General features: G+C 40.8%; 4 protein-coding genes and 1 long non-coding RNA gene across 12 annotated transcripts in view; 3 read left to right on the forward strand and 2 right to left on the reverse strand.

Annotated features, from left to right (window-relative positions):
- Positions 1-22,491, reverse strand: part of LOC106592258 (zinc finger protein OZF-like) — a 510,174-nt gene that overhangs the window by 217,367 nt on the left and 270,316 nt on the right. The gene's annotated exons all lie outside the window — the stretch shown is intronic.
- Positions 1-22,491, forward strand: part of LOC106574981 (zinc finger protein 2) — a 348,997-nt gene that overhangs the window by 169,579 nt on the left and 156,927 nt on the right. The window lies entirely within an intron of this gene.
- Positions 1-22,491, reverse strand: part of LOC106575981 (zinc finger protein 239-like) — a 237,317-nt gene that overhangs the window by 100,420 nt on the left and 114,406 nt on the right. The gene's annotated exons all lie outside the window — the stretch shown is intronic.
- On the forward strand, positions 13,427-19,171 carry LOC123728054 (uncharacterized). Its single transcript, XR_006759929.1, has 3 exons — positions 13,427-14,134; positions 14,668-14,748; positions 18,320-19,171. It is a non-coding gene; the product is annotated as an uncharacterized lncRNA (long non-coding RNA).
- Positions 20,980-22,491, forward strand: part of LOC106575361 (zinc finger protein 239-like) — a 33,864-nt gene continuing 32,352 nt past the window's right edge. For both annotated transcript variants that reach the window (XM_045698575.1, XM_045698574.1), the window contains exon 1: positions 20,980-21,040. The gene's annotated coding sequence lies outside the window, so the exon portion shown is untranslated. The remainder of the gene's footprint in view (positions 21,041-22,491) is intronic.

Genomic DNA, 22,491 nt, shown 5'->3' on the forward strand with positions numbered 1-22,491 from the left:
TTTACATAATCAACTGGGCATTACAACAGCCTGACCCTCAATATAGTCCTGGGTATATATTGTTTATCTGGCTACTGTTTAAAATGCTAACTTTGAGGCATTTGTGGCACAAATCCATTGCAAGTCAATGGTATGTATACAGTCACAGTGAAAGCCCACACACCCCTTTAAATGTTGTTTAAATCTTAATAGGGATTAAATATTGTTGTTGTCCTGCTGACCTAGAAAACCTACTCCACATGTTCTAAGTGTAAGAAACTTGTAGAACAGTTTTCCTTATAAAGATATCCAGTAGTTTTGATGACAGATATTTCCCCATGAAACAGTTCTACAGCAACTTGACATATGTGTTGTGGCTTGTAACTAGCTAGCTAGCGGTTTAAGAGATGGTTTGAATCCTAATCAACCCCTCCAATGTGAGAACATGTTGGCTGAAGTACAGTAGATGAATAAAGCTACAGTACTGTACACGGTGACAAATGTATCTTTGTGATGCTCATTTCAGGTATTTTTCAGCTTCAGACTGTTGTGGGAATTCTTACACTGGACAAAGTCAATATTAAATGAATCACTCTTTGTCAGCAAGCGGGAGAGGTCACAGTCAAACGTAGATGCATAAGTACCGGTCTGAAGTGAGCTGTAGAAGGGCCTTCCTTACATAGAGTCTTGTATACTGCTATCTAAACCTACATCAACATGATTCATTGGATTGTGCTAATGCAGAGGAGGGCCACACTGCACCGCTGGAACTGGCGAGGGCCCATCGTCTTCTGGATCAGGAACTCGTCTGAAGTGCGACACGTGGATCCAGGTATCTCTCTCAGAAACCTTCACCGTGGTGGGGGTGGTCAGAAGAACTTGGTACGGGCCTCTCCAGGGGGGTCCTTTCAACTCTTTCTCCTGAAGTCCTTCACCACCACAAAATCACCTGGGTTAAAACAGTGTTCAGTTCCACCTGCTAGATCTGGCAAAGAAGCCTTCACCCGGGGGAAAAGAGTCTTAAGAATACTGTTGAGGTTGACACAATAGTCAACCATGTTTAGTTTTCAGAGATTGGTTCACCCTTTCGACCGCACCAGCAGATTGGGGATGATAGGCACAATGAGTTCTCAAATCAATCTGCAAAGAATCTGACAAGAATGAAAAATCTTATTTACGAAATGCCAACCGTTGCCAGAATACATTTTTGACGGCAGACCCCATCTCCTAAGATGGCTCCGACAGAGATGGTCGCCTCGCTTCGAGACCTTACGAAACTATGCAGTATTTTGTTTTTTATGTATTATTTCTTACACTGTTAGCCCAGAAAATCTTAAGTGTTATTACAGGTGCATCAAAGCTGGGACCAAGAGACTGAAAAACAGCTTCTGTCTCAAGGCCATCACTGTTAAACAGCCATCACTAACACAGAGAGACTGCTGCCTACATACAGACTCAAATCATTGGCCACTTTAATAAATGGATCACTAGTCACTTTAAACAATGCCACTTTAATAATGTTTACATATCCTACATTACTCATCTCATATGTATATACTGTATTTTATACCATCTATTGCATCTTGCCTATGCCGCTCGGCCATTGCTCATCCATATATTTATATGGACATATTCTTATTCCATCCATTTACAATTGTGTGTATATGGTAGTTGTGGAATTGATAGATTACTTGTTACTGTCGGAACTAGAAACACAAGCATTTCGCTACACTTGCATTAACATCTACTAACCATGTGTATGTGACCGTAAAAATGTTATTTTATTTGATCTCTCTCACGAGTGCATTCGCCACAATGGCCGCTGTGGCTCTCCTGCAAGGGAAAGCTTCAATCCATTTAGAAAATATGTCAACAACCACCAAACAATAATTATTCCTCCACAAGGATCAACTCAATGAAGTCCATCATTAAGTGCTCGAAGGGTCCTTCAGGCCTTGGATGGGACGCGGGGATATTGAAATGCCGTGTCCATCATTGTTAGTCAAACAAATCAAACATTTCTTGCAGAAATGTTCTGCAAAAACAGTAAAACCTACTGTACACCAATATTTATTTACAAGATCCACCATTCCTCCTTTAGACACATGATCCTGACATGTGACAATTTTGTGAGGAAGTGGAATGAACAACGGGTCATGGCAGGTCTGCTCCACTCATCCAGCCATACACCCGAGGCGTCCTTATGACAGCACCCAGCCCACTTGCGTTTCTCTGAAGCATCAGCCGTAGCCTGTAAAGCAACGATATCATTAACAGAGAAAAAGTTGGTGGGAGCTGGAACTATTGCCATCTGTAGGAGGGGGCCTGATACTTTATCACTGAGGTTAATGAGGGGAGTTGAACAACCTCCAACAGACAGCACACAAGCTTACTGTGAACAATTTGTTTTCCAGAGAAAGTCAAAAACCCTCTATTCTTCCATAATGTTCCAAAATCATGCACTACAACGCATATCTACTGTCGGTGTATATGTTAACAGAGCTATCTTTAGCCAAAATACAAGCTTTAGTCAAACCAAATAATTATGCTGCTTGAGCAGACAAGTGCGATGGGAGCCTTGCAAACTCCATTGTCTCTAAACTTGTCACAACAGCGTTACCAACTAATAGGGTCTTATTTACCATTTAACTGAGCAGACCCTTCTACAAAAAACTCAAAATCCAGATTTTGTAATGGGGTGTCTCAAGTCCAACCTAGGCCTACAGTCAATCTTCATCCACCTCTGGCCTGCTGGCCCCCCCTACCTCTGCGGAAGCACAGTTCCCGCTCAGCCCAGTCAAAACTGTTCGCTGCTCTGGCACCCCAATGGTGGAACAAGCTCCCCCCCCCCATAGATGTACTATTGTAAAGTGGTTGTTCCACTGGATATCATAAGGTGAATGCACCAATTTGTAAGTCGCTCTGGATAAGAGCGTCTGCTAAATGATGTAAATGTAAATGTAAATCTCAATAGCCAATCACAGCCCTGACAAAACAAAAACATGTCAAACCAGTTATAATTCTAAAACAAATAACGCTATTAATATAAATTTAAAAAGCTTCTATGAAAATCTATATCAAATCAGAATTAAATAACAGTTGGACTGATCTACAGCCTTCTTAGACTCAACTATCAGCAAAAAAAAGAATAAAAGAAATAATCTAAAAGTAAATATTAGACACTGTTAAACATTCGCGTGAAGAAAAGCACCAGGTATGGAAAGCACCAGCTTTCCCATAGAATTTTATTTGACATTCTGGGACAAAGTAGCGGCCCAATTTACTCAAATGACAACACACCTTATGTATCAAACAATTTCAGTTATACTAAATTCAGGAAAAATCCGATTATAGACCCACAAGTTTAATAAACTGTGACGGTCAAATAATAAAGCTTATAAGAATGGCAAAAGTATTACTAGACTTAACATATCAATCAAACATTGTATATTAAAACTGGACAAACAAAAACACATTTCAGTTTAATACAATACGCAAAAAAACGAGATATAGATTTATCAAAAATGATGGTTGATGCCGAAAAGGCTTTTGACTGTCTTGAAGGGCCTTTTCTATTCAAAACTTTGGAAACTTAAAATTTCAGCAGAAAAAATACATTTTATAAAAAGATTGTATTAATGTCAGAAAGCTAAAATATACACGAATATATTATCTGATTAAATAGTTTTATAAAGGAGCACAAGACAGGGATGTCCCCTCTCCCTCCTGTTTGCGCAGGCAGTTGAACCACTTGCATAAAGAATTAGACAGGACCCAAACGTAACAGGTATCAGTATTGGTAAACGTGAATATAAAATAAACTTATTTACAGATGATCTCCTGATATACCTGACCAATATTGGACCACAAAATATGAAATACTTTGGATGTTTAATAAGTGACAACAAATAACACAACGCTATATAAAGATAACTTTATTCCATTACTTAACAATATGACAGCAGATGTAATTAAATGTAATAATCTTTCCAATCTGACAGGTAGAGTAAACCTCTAAAGAATGGCATGGCTCCCAAAGTTTTAGTATTTATTTTCCATAATACCAATTACCCCACATTCTTTAAAAAAGTATACTCTGTCATAAGACTGTATATGGACAAATAATATTCATAGAATAAAAAGGAAAGTTACACATCTTCCTAAATCTGAGGGTAGTTTTAACCTTCCAGATTTGGAATTGTATCAACTCACTACTCAGGGCTTTTACTTGCGACATATAAATGCACTAAAGAGGAACAATGGGTGTTTGGTTCATATTGAAGATGTGCATGTTCATCCCCACTGAGCGACTATGGGTGAGAACCTCCTTCCCCAGCTCAGCTATCCCCATTGAGACCGTGTCTGTGCCTCGACCTAGGTTGGGCAAAACTAAACATGGCAGTGTTCGCCATAGCAATCTCACTAGAATAAAGACCTCCTCCATTCCTGCCATTATTGAAAGAGATTGTGATACCTCACATCTCAAAATAGGGCTACTTCATGTTAGATCCCCCACTTCCAAGGCAGTTATAGTCAATGAACTAATCACTGTTCATACATTTACATTTTAGTAATTTAGCAGATGCTCTTATCCAGAGCGACTTACAGTAGTGAATGCATACATTTCATACATTTCATTTCATGCATTTTTTTATTTTTTATTTTTGTACTGGCCCCCCGTGGGAATCGAACCCACAACCCTGGCGTTGCACACACCATGCTGGCATTGCAAACACCATGCTCTACCAACTAAGCTACAGGGAACCCCTGTGAATCATAATCTTGATGTGATTGGCCTGACTGAAACATGGCTTAAGCCTGATGAATTTACTGTGTTAAATGAGGCCTCACCTCCTGGTTACACTAGTGACCATATCACCCGCGCATCCCGCAAAGGCGGAGGTGTTGCTAACATCTACGATAGCAAATTTCAATTTACAAAAACAAAAATGACGTTTTCGTCTATTGAGCTTCTAGTCATGAGGTCTCTGCAGCCTACTCAATCACTTTTTATAGCTACTGTTTACAGGCCTCCTGGGCCATATACAGCGTTCCTCACGGAGTTCCCTTAAGTCTTATCGGACCTTGTAGTCATAGCAGATAATATTATAATTTTTGGTGACTTTAATATAATATTCACACGGAAAAGTCCACAGACCCACTCCAAAAGGCTTTTGGAGCCATCATCGACTCAGTGGGTTTTGTCCAACATGTCTCCGGACCTACTCACTGCCACAGTCATACTCTGGACCTAGTTTTGTCCCATGGAATAAATGTTGTGGATCTTAATTAATGTTTTTCCTCATAATCCTGGACTATCGGACCACCATTTTATTACGTTTGCAATCGCAACAAATAATCTGCTCAGACCGCAGCCAAGGATCATTAAAAGTTGTGCTATGAATTCTCAGACAACCCAAAGATTCCTTGTTGTCCTTCCAGACTGCCTCTGCCTACCCAAGGACGTCAGAGGAAAAAAATCAGTTAACCACCTAACTGAGGAACTCAATTTAACCTTGCGCAATACCCTAGATGCAGTCGCACCCCTAAAAACTAAAAACATGTGTCATAAGAAACTAGCTCCCTGGTACACAGAAAATACCCGAGCTCTGAAGCAAGCTTCCAGAAAATTGGAACGGAAATGGCGCCACACCAAAATGGAAGTCTTCCGACTAGCTTGGAAAGACAGTACCGTGCAGTATCGAAGAGCCCTCACTGCTGCTCGATCATGCTATTTTTCCAACTTAATTGAGAAAAATAAGAACAATCCAAAATGTATTTTTGATACTGTCGCAAAGCTAACTAAAAAGCAGCATTCCCCAAGAGAGGATGGCTTTCACTTCAGTAGTAATACATTCATGAACTTCTTTGAGGAAAAGATCATGATCATTAGAAAGCAAATTACGGACTCCTCTTTAAATCTGCGTATTCCTCCAAAGCTCAGTTGTCCTGAGTCTGCACAACTCTGCCAGGACCTAGGATCAAGGGAGACACTCAAGTGTTTTAGTAATATATCTCTTGACACAATGATGAAAATAATCATGGCCTCTAAACCTTCAAGCTGCATACTGGACCCTATTCCAACTAAACTACTGAAAGAGCTGCTTCCTGTGCGTGGCCCTCCTATGTTGAACATAGTAAACGGCTCTCTATCCACGGGATGTGTACCAAACTCACTAAAAGTGGCAGTAATAAAGCCTGTCTTGAAAAAGCCAAACCTTGACCCAGAAAATATAAAAAACTATCAGCCTATATCGAATCTCCCATTCCTCTCAAATCTTTTTGAAAAAGCTGTTGCGCAGCAACTCACTGCCTTCCTGAAGACAAACAATGTATACGAAATGCTTCAGTCTGGTTTTAGACCCCATCATAGCACTGAGACTGCACTTGTGAAGGTGGTAAAGGACCTTTTAATGGCATCAGACCGAGGCTCTGCATCTGTCCTCGTGCTCCTAGACCTTAGTGTTGCTTTTGATACCATCGATCATCACATTCTTTTGGAGAGATTGGAAACCCAAATTGGTCTACACGGACAAGTTCTGGCCTGGTTTAGATCTTATCTGTCGGAAGATATCAGTTTGTCTCTGTGGATGGTTTGTCCTCTGTAAATTTGTCCTCTGTAAACTGTAAATTTCGGTGTTCCTCAAGGTTCTGTTTTAGGACCACTATTGTTTTCACTATATATTTTACCTCTTGGGGATGTCATTCGAAAACATAATGTTAACTTTCACTGCTATGCGGATGACAAACAGCTGTACATTTTGATGAAACATGGTGAAGCCCCAAAATTGCCCTCGCTGGAAGCCTGTGTTTCAGACACAAGGAAGTGGATGGCTGCAAACTTTCTACTTTTAAACTTGAACAAAACAGAGATGCTTGTTCTAGGTCCCAAGAAACAAAGAGATCTTCTGTTGAATCTGACAATTAATGTTGATGGTTGTACAGTCGTCTCAAATAAAACTGTGGACCTCGGCGTTACTCTGGACCCTGATCTCTCTTTTGACGAACATATCAAGACTGTTTCAAGGACAGCTTTTTTCCATCTATGTAACATTGCAAAAATCTGAAATGTTCTGACCAAAAATGATGCAGAAAAATTAATCCATACTTTTGTCACTTCTAGGTTAGTCTACTGCAATGCTCTACTTTCCGGCTACCCGGATAAAGCACTAAATAAACCTCAGTTAGTGCTAAATACGGCTGCTAGAATCCTGACTGGAACCAATAAAATGCATCATATTACTTCAGTGCTAGCCTCCCTACACTAGATTCCTGTTAAGGCAAGGGCTAATTCCAAGGTTTTACTGGTAACCTACAAAGCATTACATGGGCTTGCTCCTACTTATCTTTCCGATTTGGTCCTGCCGTACATACCTACACGTACGCTACGGTCACAAGACGCAGGCTGGAGGCAGGGCTTTCTCCTACAGTGAGGGAAAAAAGTATTTGATCCCCTGCTGATTTTGTACGTTTGCCCACTTACAAAGAAATGATCAGTCTATAATTTTAATGGTAGGTTTATTTGAACAGGCAAACGTACAAAATCAGCAGGGGATCAAATACTTTTTTCACTCACTGTATAGAGCTCCATTTTTATGGAATGGTCTGCCTACCCATGTGATAGAGAGACTCAGTCTCAACCTTTAAGTCTTTATTGAAGACTCATCTCTTCAGTAGGTCCTATGATTGAGTGTAGTCTGGCCCAGGAGTGTGAAGGTGAACGGAAAGGCACTGAAGCAACGAACCACCCTTGCTGTCTCTGCCTGGCCGGTTCCCCTCTCTCCACTGGGATTCTCTGCCTCTAACCCTATTACAGGGGCTGAGTCACTGGCTTACTGGTGCTCTTCCATGCCGTCCCTAGGAGGAGTGCGTCACTTGAGTGGGTTGAGTCACTGACGTGGTCTTCCTGTCTGGGTTAGCACCCCCCCTTGGGCTGTGCCATGGCGGAGATCTTTGTGGGTTATACTCGGCCTTGGCTCAGGATGGTAAGTTGGTGGTTGAAGTTATCGCTCTAGTGGTGTGGGGGCTGTGCTTTGGCAAAGTGGGTGGGGTTATATCCTGCCTGTTTGGCCCTGTCCGGGGGTATCATCGGATGGGGCCACAGTGTCTCCTGACCCCTCCTATCTCAGCCTCCAGCATTTATGCTGCAGTAGTTTATGTGTCGGGGGGCTAGGGTCAGTCTGTTATATCTGGAGTATTTTTCCTGTCTTATCCGGTGTCCTGTGTGAATTTAAGTATGCTCTTTCTAATTCTCTCTTTCTTTCTTTCTCTCTCTTGGAGGACCTGAGCCCTAGGACCATGCCTCAGGACTACCTGGCATGATGACTCCTTGCTGTCCCCAATCCACCTGGCCGTGCTGCTGCTCCAGTTTCAACTGTTCTGCCTGCGGCTTTGGAACCCTGACCTGTTCACCGGACGTGCTACCTGTTCCAGACCTGCTGTTTTCAAGTCTCTAGAGACAGCAGAAGAGGTTGAGCCTTCTGACATTTACTCCTGAGGTGCTGACCTGTTGCACCCTCAACAACTACTGTGATTATTATTATTTGACCATGTTGGTCATTTATGAACATTTGAACATCTTGGCCATGTTCTGTTATAATCTCCACCCGGCACAGCCAGAAGAGGACTGGCCACCCCTCATAGCCTGGTTCCTCTCTAGGTTTCTTCATAGGTTTTGGCCTTTCTAGGGAGTTTTTCCTAGCCACCGTGCTTCTACACCTGCATTGCTTGCTGTTTGGGGTTTTAGGCTGGGTTTCTGTACAGCGCTTTGTGGCATCAGCTGATGTAAGAACGGCTATATAAATAACTTTGATTTGATCTTACATACAGGACTTAAGGTTGTAAAATAGTGAACTACTCCTTTAATGGAGTGGAAGGCTCTATGAAAGGGATGTTTCACCCCAAAAACTTTATTGTAGTATTTTGTTCATTAGTACACTGCAATCACGTTTGCAAGAACTTTCAGTACAAAGCAAAAAGTGTGATGATGATGATGATGATGATAATAATGATATGAAAATGACAAATGACAATTGCCTGTAATTTGCATCATCACACTTTTTTGCTATGTACTGCAGTGTACCCTAATCCTGGTCCAGGGGACCCAAGGGGGTGTGCTTTTTTGTTTTTGCCCTAACACTCACACACTGGATTCAACTAAGCAACTCAAGCCTTTGAATTGAATAAGGTATGTGAGTGCTAGGGCAAAAACAAACATTTACACCCCTTGGGACCTGGATTGGGGAACACTGCTGTTACTGAAAGTCCTCCATCTTAAGAACTTCACTGTTGACATGCACATTTTTGGGATTGTATACAGGGTGAAGAAACCAATGTGTACATTTGTAATTTGATTAAACTATCCCTTAAATTGCCGTTCCTTTGGAGTTACATTTAGTTAGAGGTGCATTTGCTCTCAGCATGTGTTATAAATAAACATTCATGTATTTTATAAAGAAACTGCTTTTGTCATCTCTTAAATTTTGTTTACCTTTGTACTTTAGTTTACCCCACTGAGGAGGCGGCGGCAGCAGTAGTAGCATCTATCCCCTTCTCATGTAATGAGAAGGTTGCACTGTGGTAGTGGAGAACAGGAAGTTCCCGGCAGGCGGGCACCATTCTTCCGAATAAAGAAAGCGCCAAAACGGTGCAGTCAAGAAGATAACCTTTGTGTGTGTCCGTTTCAGTTTATTACTACAGGTATGGAATAGCACGTTTAAACTTTACAATATCGAAAGAACATGTCATTCCATGCTAGGTAACACATCCATTAAGGTATTATCACGTTTGATGTGTAATTTCTGTGTCAAACCGAGTGAAGAACGTGGTAAACTATTTTACAAGTCACATAGCTAGAGACTTTGGGTTTGTCTGAGTGGATGTACATATTTTTCTCAAGGTAATTTCATAAAGAATCCATTTATTTGAGATGTTTTTGATGAAAGTTATTGGTTTTGAGTAAAATTAACGAGCTGGTAAAATGGCGGCGCCCACTCGGTCTGTTACTATAATGTGCACGGGAAATACAATAGTGTTTTGATTGAAATGATACAAAAAAGACACGGTTGTTCAGGAAAATAGTAACCCTGCAATGTACTGCATGGTTTTTGAGTCATTTTATGTGAACTTAGGAAATCTACTATAACGTGCTCTTACGTTGTGTCTAATGTGAATGAATTCATGTTTTCAAATCACATTTTATTTGTCACATGCGCCGAATACAACATGTATAGACCTTAAAGTTAAATGCTTACTTACAAGCCCTTAACCAACAGTGCAGTTTTAAGAAAATACCTTAAAGTAAGAGATAAGAATAATGAAAGAGCAGCACTAAATAACAATAGCGGCGCAATATACAGGGGGTACAGAGTCAATGTGCGGGGGGCACCGGTGTCGAGGTAATTATGCACATGTAGGTAGAGTTATTAAAGTGGCTATGCATAGATAAGAGAGTAGTAGCAGCGGTGTGTGGGGGCAATGTAAATAGTCTGGGTAGCCATTTGATTAGCTGTTCAAGAGTCTTATGGCTTGTGGGTAGAAGTTGTTTAGAAGCCTCTTGGTCCTAGACTTGGGGCTCTGGTACCGTTTGCCGTCCGGTAGCAGAGAAAACAGTCTATGACTAGGGTGGCTGGAGTCTTTGACAATTTTAGGGCCTTCCTCCGACAGCACCTGGTATAGAGGTCCTGGATCTCAGGAAGCATGGCCCTGGTGATGTACTGGGCCATACATACTACCCTCTGTAGTGCCTTGCAGTCAAAGGCCAAGCAGTTGCCATACCAGGTAGTGATGCAACCAGTCAGGATGCTCTCAATGGTGCAGCTGATTAACTTTTTGAGGATCTGAGGACCCATGCCAAATCTTTTCAGTCTCCTGAGGGGAATAGGTTTTGTTGTGTCCTCTTCACGACTGTCTTGGTGTGCTTGAACCATGTTAGTTTGTTGGTGATGTGGACTCCAAGGAACTTGAAGCTCTCAACCTGCTCCACTACAGCCCCGTCGATGAGAATGGGAGCGTGCTCAGTCTTCCTTTTCCTGTAGTCTACAATCATCTCCTTTTGTCTTGATCACGTTGAGGGAGAGGTTGTTGTCCTTGCACCACACAGTCAGGTCTTTGACCACCTCCCTATAAGCTTTCTCATCATTGTCGGTGATCGGGCCCACCAATGTTGTCATCAGCAAACTTAATGGTGGTATTGGATTCGTGCCTAGCCGTACAGTCATGAGTGAACAGGGAGTACAGGAGGGGACTGAGTACGCACCCCTGAGGGCCCTCCGTGTTGGGGATCACTATGGCGGATGTGTTGTTACCTACCCTTGCCACCTGGGGGCGGCCTGTCAGGAAGTCCAGGATCCATTTGCAGAGGGAGGTGTTTTGTCCCAGGGTCCTTAGCTTAGTGATGAGCTTTGAGGGCACTATGGTGTTGAACGCTGAGCTGTAGTCAATAAATAGCATTCTCACGTAGGTGTTCCTTTTGTCCAGGTGAGAAAGGGCAGTGTGGAGTGCAATTGAGATTGCATCATCTGTGGATCTGTTGGTGCAGTATGCAAATTGGAGTGGCCCTAGGGTTTCTGGGATAATGCTGTTGTGAGCCATGACCTGCCTTTCAAAGCATTTCACAGCTACAGATGTGAGTGCTACGGGTCGGTAGTCATTTAGGCAGGTTACCTTAGTGTTCTTGGGCACAGGGACTATGGTGGTCTGCTTGAAACATGTTGGTATTACAGACTCAGACAGGGAGAGGTAGAACATGTCAGTGAAGACTCTTGCCAGTTGGTCAGCGCATGCTTGGAGTACACGTCCTGGTAATCCGTGTGGCCCAGCGGCCTTGTGAATGTTGACCTGTTTAAAGGTCTTACTCACATTGGCTGCGGAGAGCATGATCACACAGTTGTCTGGAACAGCTGATGCTCTCATGCATGTTTCAGTGTTCCTTGCCTTAAAGCGAGAATATAAGTTATTTAGCTCCTCTGGTAGGCTCGTGTCACTGGGCAGCTCTCGGATGTGCTTCCCTTTGTAGTCTGCAATAGTTTGCAAACCTTGCCACATCCGACGAGCGTTGGAGCCGGTGTACTACGATTCGATCTTTGTCCTGATGTTAGTCCTGTATTTGTTGTCAATGCTTAGCTACCTGATCGACTGAAATGAGATCAGTGCTTGATTTGGACAGGAGCTCACCGGAGCAGAGTACTTACATTTCTACTGCTTGAGATCATGTTCCTCTTATAGAATATTAGCTCAACATTATTGTGTAGCCCCTACCCCTAAATATAAACAGTACCGGCACCCAAAATGAGCACGGGCACCTATTTCAGTCCAAGTCAAGTGGTGAATTAGATAATTGAACAAGAAGAAATATAATATATTTTTAGGGAATAAAGAAAGTGCCTGAACTGTCAAGACTAACTTCTGTGTATTTTTTTCTTTATTACTACTGGCCGACTCAGATTAAGTCTGAGGCCGGTAACATCAACAGTGAGGACAAACCCAGCCTGCCTCTCTCCTTCCACACGGAGTCCAAACCTACAGTCACTGGGTCCTGATTGTGACAGTGGAGCCCAGTTTGCACTGCAGGATCCAGAGATGGCATCAGTGAAGCTGGAAGACTACAGTCAAACACTGGAGCTGAATGTCAACATTAAAGATGAAGAAGAGGAGGAGAAGATTGGGAAATCTGTTAGTCATGGTAAGAGCAGGTTCTAAGTTTGTGTTGTTCGTTCCAACTCCCCACTGTGCATAAAAAGTTGCAGTAGAACTGTTTCATGATGAACTGTTTCAATGAGAAGGTAGATGTTGGTCACTGGTGTTGACTGATCAGATTAAATGATTGAGATAAAGAGCCGTTGTGTTGAACACTGTGCGATGTTTAACAGTGAGAACGGCAGAATGGTGAACTTACTAAATGAAATGAGAGGTTGACTGTGTGATATTAGGTTGCTTCTTGTGTAAATATTTTCTGTCTGGATTTTAATTATTTGTATGTCACCCAGTAAAATCAATGATCAAATTACCATCAGAGGAATCAAATGATATTCATCAGTACAGAATCCCAGCTGTGAAGAGACGCTCTTCACTCCTATTTAAACCCACATTAAACACATTGTGTTTTAGTTTATTGTTTTTACGCTTTACTTTTTAATTCATGGTTACCTTTTTTGTCCAGGAAAAACAATCTTTCATGTATTTTAATTTCTGCACCTTTATTATTATTATTATTAACATTTATTTTAGAAAACAGCTCTATGTTACATACAACAGAGCGAAAGGGAGGGGGGTTGGACATGATACAAATTACCAAAAACTCAATACTCTGCCAAACAACCGGCATGTTTTTCAAATTTCCAAGGAACGATTCCAGTGGTCATGAGAATTTCATCTGCTCCGATTGGATGAAACAGGCCGCACTGCTGTATGGGATGAGTAGTTTGTTTGCCCCCTAACTGGTATGTACACAGTCTTGTACCCTTTACTTTTCTTCCATATCACTTTTTTTTGTTATGATTTCTAGTCTTTTGAATGAATGGTTCACCCTAGAGTTGTGGGTTCGATTCCCACAGGGGACCAGTGCGGGGAAAAAAGTATTAAAATGTATGTACTCACTACTGTTACATGGCACTATTTTTTGTTATGATTTCTAGTCTTTTGAATGAATGGTTCACCCTGGAGTTGTGGGTTCGATTCCCACAGGGGACCAGTGCGGAAAAAAAGTATTAAAATGTATGCACTCACTACTGTTCTGCTAAATGACTAATGTCAATTTGCAATACGTTAGGAGATACAGAACCTTGCTTTCTTAATTTCATCTGTCACATTATTATGTAGTTTACGGTAGTCCCCCAGTCACGTGGTGTTTGATGACAAACACACAACGAGAAGAGACTGGAGCCTTGTGAATCAGTTACTGTTGTGCAGCATGCGCCATCTAATTACAGTATGGAATTCACAACTAAATGTTTGCCAGCTAGATATCTTACAGCTGTTAACAGTCTACAATGTGTTAAATGCTCTGCAGTTGTGCATTTGCTTTGCTAATTTAGGAGCTAGTTAGCTCAGTGGTTATCTTCTTCCAAAATCAAACATTCGTTAGGTAACAGCAGATAATCCCCTCCTGGATCAAGAGCCTTGCAGGCTAATATTCGTTTTGTTCCTGCAACAAACTGTAAGTGGCGTTTTTGAGTTACCTGTATAGTTTAGGTCAGAAACTGTACAAAATGTTCGCAATGCGTTCATTAGCATTAGCTAGTACTCTCTTTGAGGATTCCTTAGTACTTGTTAGCATTCTGCTGACTGACGTTTTTTGGGATTTGTACTTTTTATATAAATACCGGTAGTGAACTTGTGCACTAGGTAATAGATAAAGCACATCGCCTTAATAATTTGCCCGTTAGATATTTTTCATAATGAAGATTTTGGCACCTATTACCACACCCCTTTCAAAGACACTTCAATCGTTTGTCTTGCTGATTCACCCTCTAAATGGCCCACATACACAATCCATGTCTCAAGATTTAAAATTCCTCCTGTCTCCACCCCTTCATCGACAGTGATTTTGAAGTGGATTTAAAAAGTGACATCAATAAGGGATCATAGCTTTCACCTGGTCAGTCTGTCACGGAAGGAGCAGGTGTTCCTAATATTTTGTACAATCACTGTTTATCACACTGACTTTTATTTCTGATGCTGTTCACACAGGTCACATTGAGACATTCTCTACATCCAGAGAGCAACAACAGGAAGATCACAGACCTAAGAGGTCTCACCACTGCCCATATTGTAAGAAGATTTTCCCAATTCTTTGAAAGCTAAAAATACACACAGGAGAGAAGGCGTACTCCTGCTCTGACTGTGGGTTGAGATTCTCTCAACAGAGCAGTTTAAAATCACACCAAAGCATACACACAGGAGAGAAACCTTACTCTTGCTCTGACTGTGGAAAATGCTTCACAATGTCATCTGACCTAACAGTTCACCAGAGAACACACACAGGAGAGAAGCCTTTTTCCTGCTCTGACTGTAGGGGGAGATTCTCTCAGCGGAGCATTTTAAAAATACACCAACATATACACACAGGAAAGAAGCCTTACTTCTGCTCTGACTGTGGGAAAAGTTTCTCCCTATTGGATACCTTAACTTCTTTGGGTTAGGGGGCAGTATTTTCACGTCCGGATAAAAAAACGTACCGATTTAATCTGGTTACTACTCCTGCCCAGAAACTAGAATATGCATATAATTAGTGGATTTGGATAGAAAACACTCTAAAGTTTCTAAAACTGTTTGAATGGTGTCTGTGAGTATAACAGAAGTCATATGGCAGGCCAAAACCTGAGAAGATTCCATACAGGAAGTGCCCTGTCTGACAATTTGTTGTCCTTCTGTTGCATCTTTATCGACATTACAGCATCTGTGCTGTAACGTGACACTTTCTAAGGCTTCCATTGGCTCTCTAATGCCGCCAGAAAGTGGAATGGGGTGTCTGCTGTCTCTGGGCAAAGTACAGCAGCAGAGTTTGTAAGTGGTCAGCCTGGAGACAGTGAGACTGAGATGTGCGTTCACGAGACTTCTCAATTTTTTTCTTTCAGCCTTTGAATGAATACAACGTTGCCCGGTTGGAATATTATCGCTATTTTACGAGAAAAATAGCAAAAAAATTGATTTTAAACAGCGTTTGACATGCTTCTAAGTACGGTAATGGAATATTTTGACATTTTTTGTCACGTAATGCGCTCGTGCGTTACCCTTCGGATAGTGACCTGAACGCACAAACAAAACGGAGGTATTTGGATATAACTATGGATTATTTGGAACCAAAACAACATTTGTTGTTGAAGTAGAAGTCCTGGGAGTGCATTCTGATGAAGAACAGCAAAGGTAATCCAATTTTTCTAATAGTAATTCTGAGTTTAGTGAGCCCCAAACTTGGTGGGTGTCAAATTAGCTAGCCTGTGATGGCCGAGCTATGTACTCAGAATATTGCAAAATGTGCTTTCGCTGAAAAGCTATTTTAAAATCGGACATAGCGATTGCATAAAGGAGTTCTGTATCTATAATTCTTTAAATAATTGTTATGTATTTTGTCAACGTTTATCATGAGTAATTTAGTAAATTCACCTGAGGTTTTCGGTGGGTATGCTAGTTCTGAACATCACATGCTAATGTAAAAAGCTGGTTTTTGATATAAATATGAACTTGATTGAACAAAACATGCATGTATTGTATAACATAATGTCCTAGGAGTGTCATCTGATGAAGATCATCAAAGGTTAGTGCTGCATTTAGCTGGGGTTTGGGTTTATGTGACATATATGCTTGCTTAGAAAATGGCTGTGTGATTATTTGTGTCTATGTACTCTCCTAACATAATCTAATGTTTTGCTTTTGCTGTAAAGCCTTTTTGAAATCGGACAACGTGGTTAGATTAACGAGAGTACTATCCTTAAAATGGTGTAAAATAGTTGATTGTTTGAGAAAATTGAATTGTGGTATTTTAGTCGGTTTTGTATTTCACGCCGTGCGATGCCATTGGCTGTTGGCTAGGGGTTCCACAGGCGGAACGGGGTTCCGCTAGCGGAACGTCTGACCTCAACAGGTTAAAAGCACATGAACGTGTACATACAGAAGAAAAGCCTTACTCATACTCGGACTGTGGAAAATGTTTCACCCAATTTGAAATGTTAAAATGTCACCAGCGTATACATATAGGAGAGAAGCCTTACTCCTGCTCTGAATGTGGGAAGAGTTTCTCTCTACAGAGCAGCGTAAAATCACACCAACATATACACACAGGAGAGAAGCCTTACTCTTGCTCTGACTGTTGTAAATACTTCCCAACTTCAGCTGCGCTAAATGTTCATCAGAGAACACACACCGAAGAGAGGCTTTCCTTCTGTTCTGACTGTGGAAAGCGTTTCACTCAACACAGCAGCTTAAAGAATCACCAACGTTTACACACAGGAGAGAAGCCTTACTCCTGCTCTGAATGTGGGAAGAGTTTCACAACATCAAGTGCTCTGACAGTTCATCAGAGAGTACACACAGGAGAGAAGCCTTTATCCTGCTCTGACTGTGGGGCGAGATTCTCTCAACAAAGCAATTTAAGCACACAAACGGATACAAACGAGCGATGTCTTTTGCAGATTAAAAATATATATTTTTTGCTGGATTGACAGTGGGGTCCATCGCACTCTCTGATTTACCATTTACTGTTTAAAGTAACCTCCCTTTTTGGTAACAAAAGGAGAGAAGCTTCATCAGTTCTCTCAGACCAGCTAAGATTAAAGTCACTCCATCACTTAATTCTCATCTCATAAAATAAGTGGTAACAGTGAATTGGATCAAATGAAGAAAGTGTAGAACACTATTGTTGTCCTATTGTTTCTCACTGTGATTGAATTGTGTAGAAGAAAGGGAGCATTATAGAATATTAGCCTCTTTACTTTACTTGTCAGTTTTGGTGTGTTTTGTTTTGTTAGCTTCGACTGCAAAAAAGATTGAGATGACCTTGGGTTTGCCCTTAGCGTTGAATATCCTCTGAGGCTGGTTGACTGGGTGGTACTGCTTCCGTCTGAAGTTGTCTGTGAGATTGAGATAGTAGACACAACATGTATCAGATAGAGATGGTGTGATCAGTTTTCTCCATTCGTTAGGGTGGATTATTTTTTTACTACTAAGGGACTGTACATTATTTATAATGAGGGATACCTGGAGAAAATTGTATCTCTGAAATATAAATGTATGCCCCTCCCTTCACTAAAATATATTTTTACCCGACCCTCCCTGAACGCTTGGGAAAAACAAGTGACTCTCCCCTATACCCAAAATAATAATTAAAACATAAAGTGGATAGCAGAGAACATGCCTATTGTTTACCCTCACTCCTAGAACAGACCAGAGCCTTAGATATGCAGTTTTAGAAACAGTTCTTCATTTTGTAAGCGTTACATGTCAAAGGTTGTGGATTCCCAGAACACCATGTACAAGGGTAGGGGTGAAAATATATCCATTATAATATAAGCACTGCATGAATCTCATCTTATTTCTGTTCAAAAATGGCCTTTTATAAACTCATTTCATGCAATTCTACATCATTTTACATGACTGGAGACAATCCGAATAATTCTTTTTATACCAGAACAGTGCATGACAATGAATGAGGCATACTGCAGCACCAAAGAACTTTTGATTTCTATACAGGCTATTGTTCAAAAAGATTCTACAACGGGTTGGTCAAAACAAGCTTTGTGATTGGTTGAGACGTGTTCTAAGCCATTCTAAAAACACTGTTTAGCACAGATGCAATCAGCTATGATGCAAAAATGGGTATCTTGTTTTCTGTTCCGTCTGACAGATCCCTGCTCATCCACTGGCCCATCAGCCCAGCCAGCCAATTCATTAACTTGATCTCCACTGTAAAAGGCATCTAGACATTATTTCCCCTTGCTTTTAGCCTAACATTTTTATTTGCATCAACGGGGGGTTGTACAAACGTTGCTGTCTGTCTTTCAACATTTGCAACATTGTTTCAATACTGAAATTCGATATGCACTATGCTATTGAGAATTAACGTGTCAGGACGAATCTGACATCTTGTCTCAGCCAGTCGAAATCATGAATCCGCATAATCTTTATGGATATATACAAAGAAATGTCAATTTAAATACAGGTCAAACAAAATTAAAAGCAGTTACTTTGCTGTTATTCTAGCTGCATGGTTTGATGTGACTGTTAATTGTAGTTGGCTAGCTAGCAAGCAAGGGATCAGAGTGTTGCCAGACAGCATGGCAACGGAACATTTAGAACTGATGGATTCTATTAAAATGCAACATGTTTCAAGTTAAACTGTAGTTAGTTTGTATCCTGTTTAGTGAATGATTACTGTGAGTATTAATGGAGTTTAGGACATGAAACTGTGTGTATGCTCATTTAGAAATGTTGACCTAATCAGAGAAGAGGAAATTGCCTCGGAGCAGGGTCAGGCCCAGAACAGAAGATGGACGGGTTGGGATTCTGACATCTGGCTAAACAAAGAGAGGACCATGGACATTCCACAGGGGGAAAGAGGGAAACTCATTGGGGCCATAAAATGTATAGCTGGGGAGGTGATGCCTATAAGGGAAGAGTATAAAATGTGTTGTGAGCTTTCTGAATGCATGCACTCAGCTGACTGTATCCATGGTATTAAACACTCTCTTAGACTTCTCTTGAGCTTTAGGTCTCAATTCCTTATTGCAAAGAGATTGCAATTGCATTTTTCTTTTTAACACTATCAAAGCTAAAAATACAACTAAAAATACACTCAGGAGAGAATCTGTATCCCTGCTCTGACTGTGGGAAGAGCTGCAAAATATCAAGAGATCTGACAGTTCATAATTCAACACTGGAGAAAAGCCCTACTCCTGTTCTGGCTGTGGGAAGAGTTTCTCTCAGCAGAGCAACTTAAAAGGACACTAACATATACATGTGAGAATCCTCATCTGTTCTCTGACGAGCTAAGATTAAAATCATTCCATCACTTAATTCTCAATAAATCGTAGCACAAGTTACTGTAATCCTATTGTTTCTCACTGTGAGAGAACTGTGCAGAGGAAAAGGAGTGTTATAGAATGTTAGCCTCTCTTTACTTTACTGATCAGTTTGCACCTTGTCAGTTTTGGTGTGTTTTGTTAGCTTCTACTGTAAAGATATTGAGATTACCTTGGATTTGCCCTTAGGGTTGAATATCCTCATTTAAGGCTGGTTGACTGGGTGGTAGTGCTTCTCTCTGCAGTTTTCTGTGGTCATGAGCTATCAGACACTACATGTATCAGATAGAGATGGTGTGATTATCAGTTTTTACCATTAGTTTGGTGGGAGACATTTTTTACTACATAGTCTGTACGTCAATAAACAAAAGTATATGTGTTTTACATTTTATTTTAAAACTAGATTAGTTATTTTAGTCATTGATGATGAATATGTTTGGACAGCTCCATTGATCTTCCCATGAAAAATAAAGTTTGTACATGAATTTGTACTGGTCAAACTCTAATTCTCTTGTATAATGAATTACAAAAAAAACATATTTTAAGTGAAATATTTAGTGTTTATCTGAAACTGAACAAGACAGGAAGTTGAAATGAGCATCACAAAGCTAAATCTGACCTATTCTCTAACATGTTTTGTCAGCATAAGCAGCTGTGAGACCTATAATTTAACCTTTATATAATTAGGCAAGTCAGTTAAGAACAAATTCTAATTTACAATGATGACCTACACTGACCAAACCCAGACGATGTTGGGCCAAATGTGCGCCACCCTATGGGACTCCCAATCATGGCCGGTTGTGATACAGCCTGGATTCAAACCAGGGTGTCTGTAGTGACGCCTCTAGCACTGAGATGCTGTGCCTTAGACCGCAGTGCCATTCGGGAGCCCTGCTACAGAACTGTAACTTTATTGACCTACTGAATCATCATAGTTTGTTTTTGTTTTTTTGGGGGGGGGATCTTTACAGTAAATATAATGCTTTTGTTTAATTCAAGGCATTCAAAATAATATATATATCTGTATTTCTCTACTTAATACGTGTCACGACACCGGTATACATTGGGACAAGCCAATTTGCTAGTCACCAATATTCTCTAAATCAAATAAGCGATGACTGTTTAACAGTCTTGTGGCCTGGAGATAGAAGTTTCATTCTCTCTGTCCCAGCTTTGATGCACCTGTACTGTCTCCGCCTGATAGATGGTAGCAGGGTGAACAGGCCGTGTCTCTGGAGGCTGAGATTCTTGATAATCTTCTTGGCCTTCCACAGAGATTGTCTACAATACATATGTAAGGGGTTGATAAACGTAGACAGTAAAACAGACACCACTTTAGTTTTTTATAAACCAAGGTTTATTTGTCTAGCAAATCAATATCACCTACGTTATACATGCTTAAGCAATAGTTAGTCCATCAGTCCAATAGATGTCGCTGTTGCACTACGGTAGTGGGGGGGGAACAGGAAGTTCCGGTAGGCGCACACCATTCTTTAGAATAAGGAAAACGCAAGAACTGTGCTGTCCTTTTCTCTTTATTACTACAGGTATGTAATAGCACTTTTAAACGGTCTAATATCGGAATAACGTCATGACATGTTAGGTAACAAACCAGTCAAGGTATTATCACGTTTGGGAAAGGTTTTGTGTCAAACCGAGTGAGCGAAGAACATGATTAAAAAAAAAGCACACGGCGCGGGGTCCACAACACGTTCATTTGTTAGGCTTTCCAGGTTCGTATTTAGCTCAGTGGGTTTCGTCTGGGGTTGTTCAGTACAAAAACGTTTTGGAAAGTTGCAGCTAGAAATCCTCTGAATAGAACTGACATGATTCCTTAGAATCAGGCATGTTTGTTCTACATACTACATTTATATTTGAATGTGGCCACCATCTCCGTCCTCCAGCTGGACATAGGCCTGGTACCCGCTTGTCCCTACCTATGTGAAGGTAGCCACAATAGTGGAGTTTGTGGTTCGCACTCAAAATAAAAGGCCCTATTTGAACGTTATAAACTGACACAAAATATGGAAATCATGTCATATTTGTACAAAATAACGCAAAACATGTTTGGAATGTTTTACTTAATCTACAATGAATTTCAATAATTAATTATTTTGAAAATTAACAGAAAAAAACTGAAATCCCACTGTGGAAGTATTAGACCACATCATTAGATTGGGGGCATTCTTATATGAATTTATGAATTGAGTTAGATTGTGCTCCCACGAAACAGGTGACGCCAACAGAAAACTAATTTCAAGAATGAACACATATTAGCTTCTTAGCTCTTATTGCAGGACTGACTGTGAAACATCACCTTCCCAGTCAGTCTATTGCAGGGTTACTCCTGATAAAGTTGGGTAGCTGATGGGCCTTTTCAGCGCTTAAATAGACAAAATGATTAGTCACAGGAACCAGGACTAATAAAGCCAATGCAACTGGCTGCTTTACAAACGCTAGGCCTACCACATGGATGGACATTCATAAAAAAAGTTATAGGCCGACACTGTAGGATACACCCCAGTAAGCACGGACTGACGTCGATGTCTTTTTAATGCCTTTTTTGACTTGGCCCAAACATTAGACTGGACCAAATCGGAACCAATCACTCAGACCTCATTAGGCAGGTTTCCACTGACCCAGGTGCATTCGACCAAAGTTCGACGGGCGGATTTTTTTGTCAAAGTTAATTTATTCCGACAAGTGAGGATAGAAACAGTGTGTTTTGAATAAATTATTACTGCTGAATCATAATGACGGTACGGGGTGTGTCATTACGTCCAGTTGTTTTTATCCACACAAGATGGTTAAATGGAAATACACCCGAGCAGGAAATTGTTGGATCTATTTTCTATTTTAACTTTTTCAAAATGGCGACGAAAAAAAACATCTCTGGACAAGTTATTGGAAACATAGCTAATTTCACAAGATTGGAAAGCACTACAGCAGAGTACAGGAAAGAAAAGTAAAGTTTAATTCAGTACAGTAGAGTACAAGA

This window comes from Salmo salar, chromosome ssa17 (assembly GCF_905237065.1).
Source record: "Salmo salar chromosome ssa17, Ssal_v3.1, whole genome shotgun sequence".
In the NCBI taxonomy this organism is placed as follows: domain Eukaryota; kingdom Metazoa; phylum Chordata; class Actinopteri; order Salmoniformes; family Salmonidae; genus Salmo; species Salmo salar.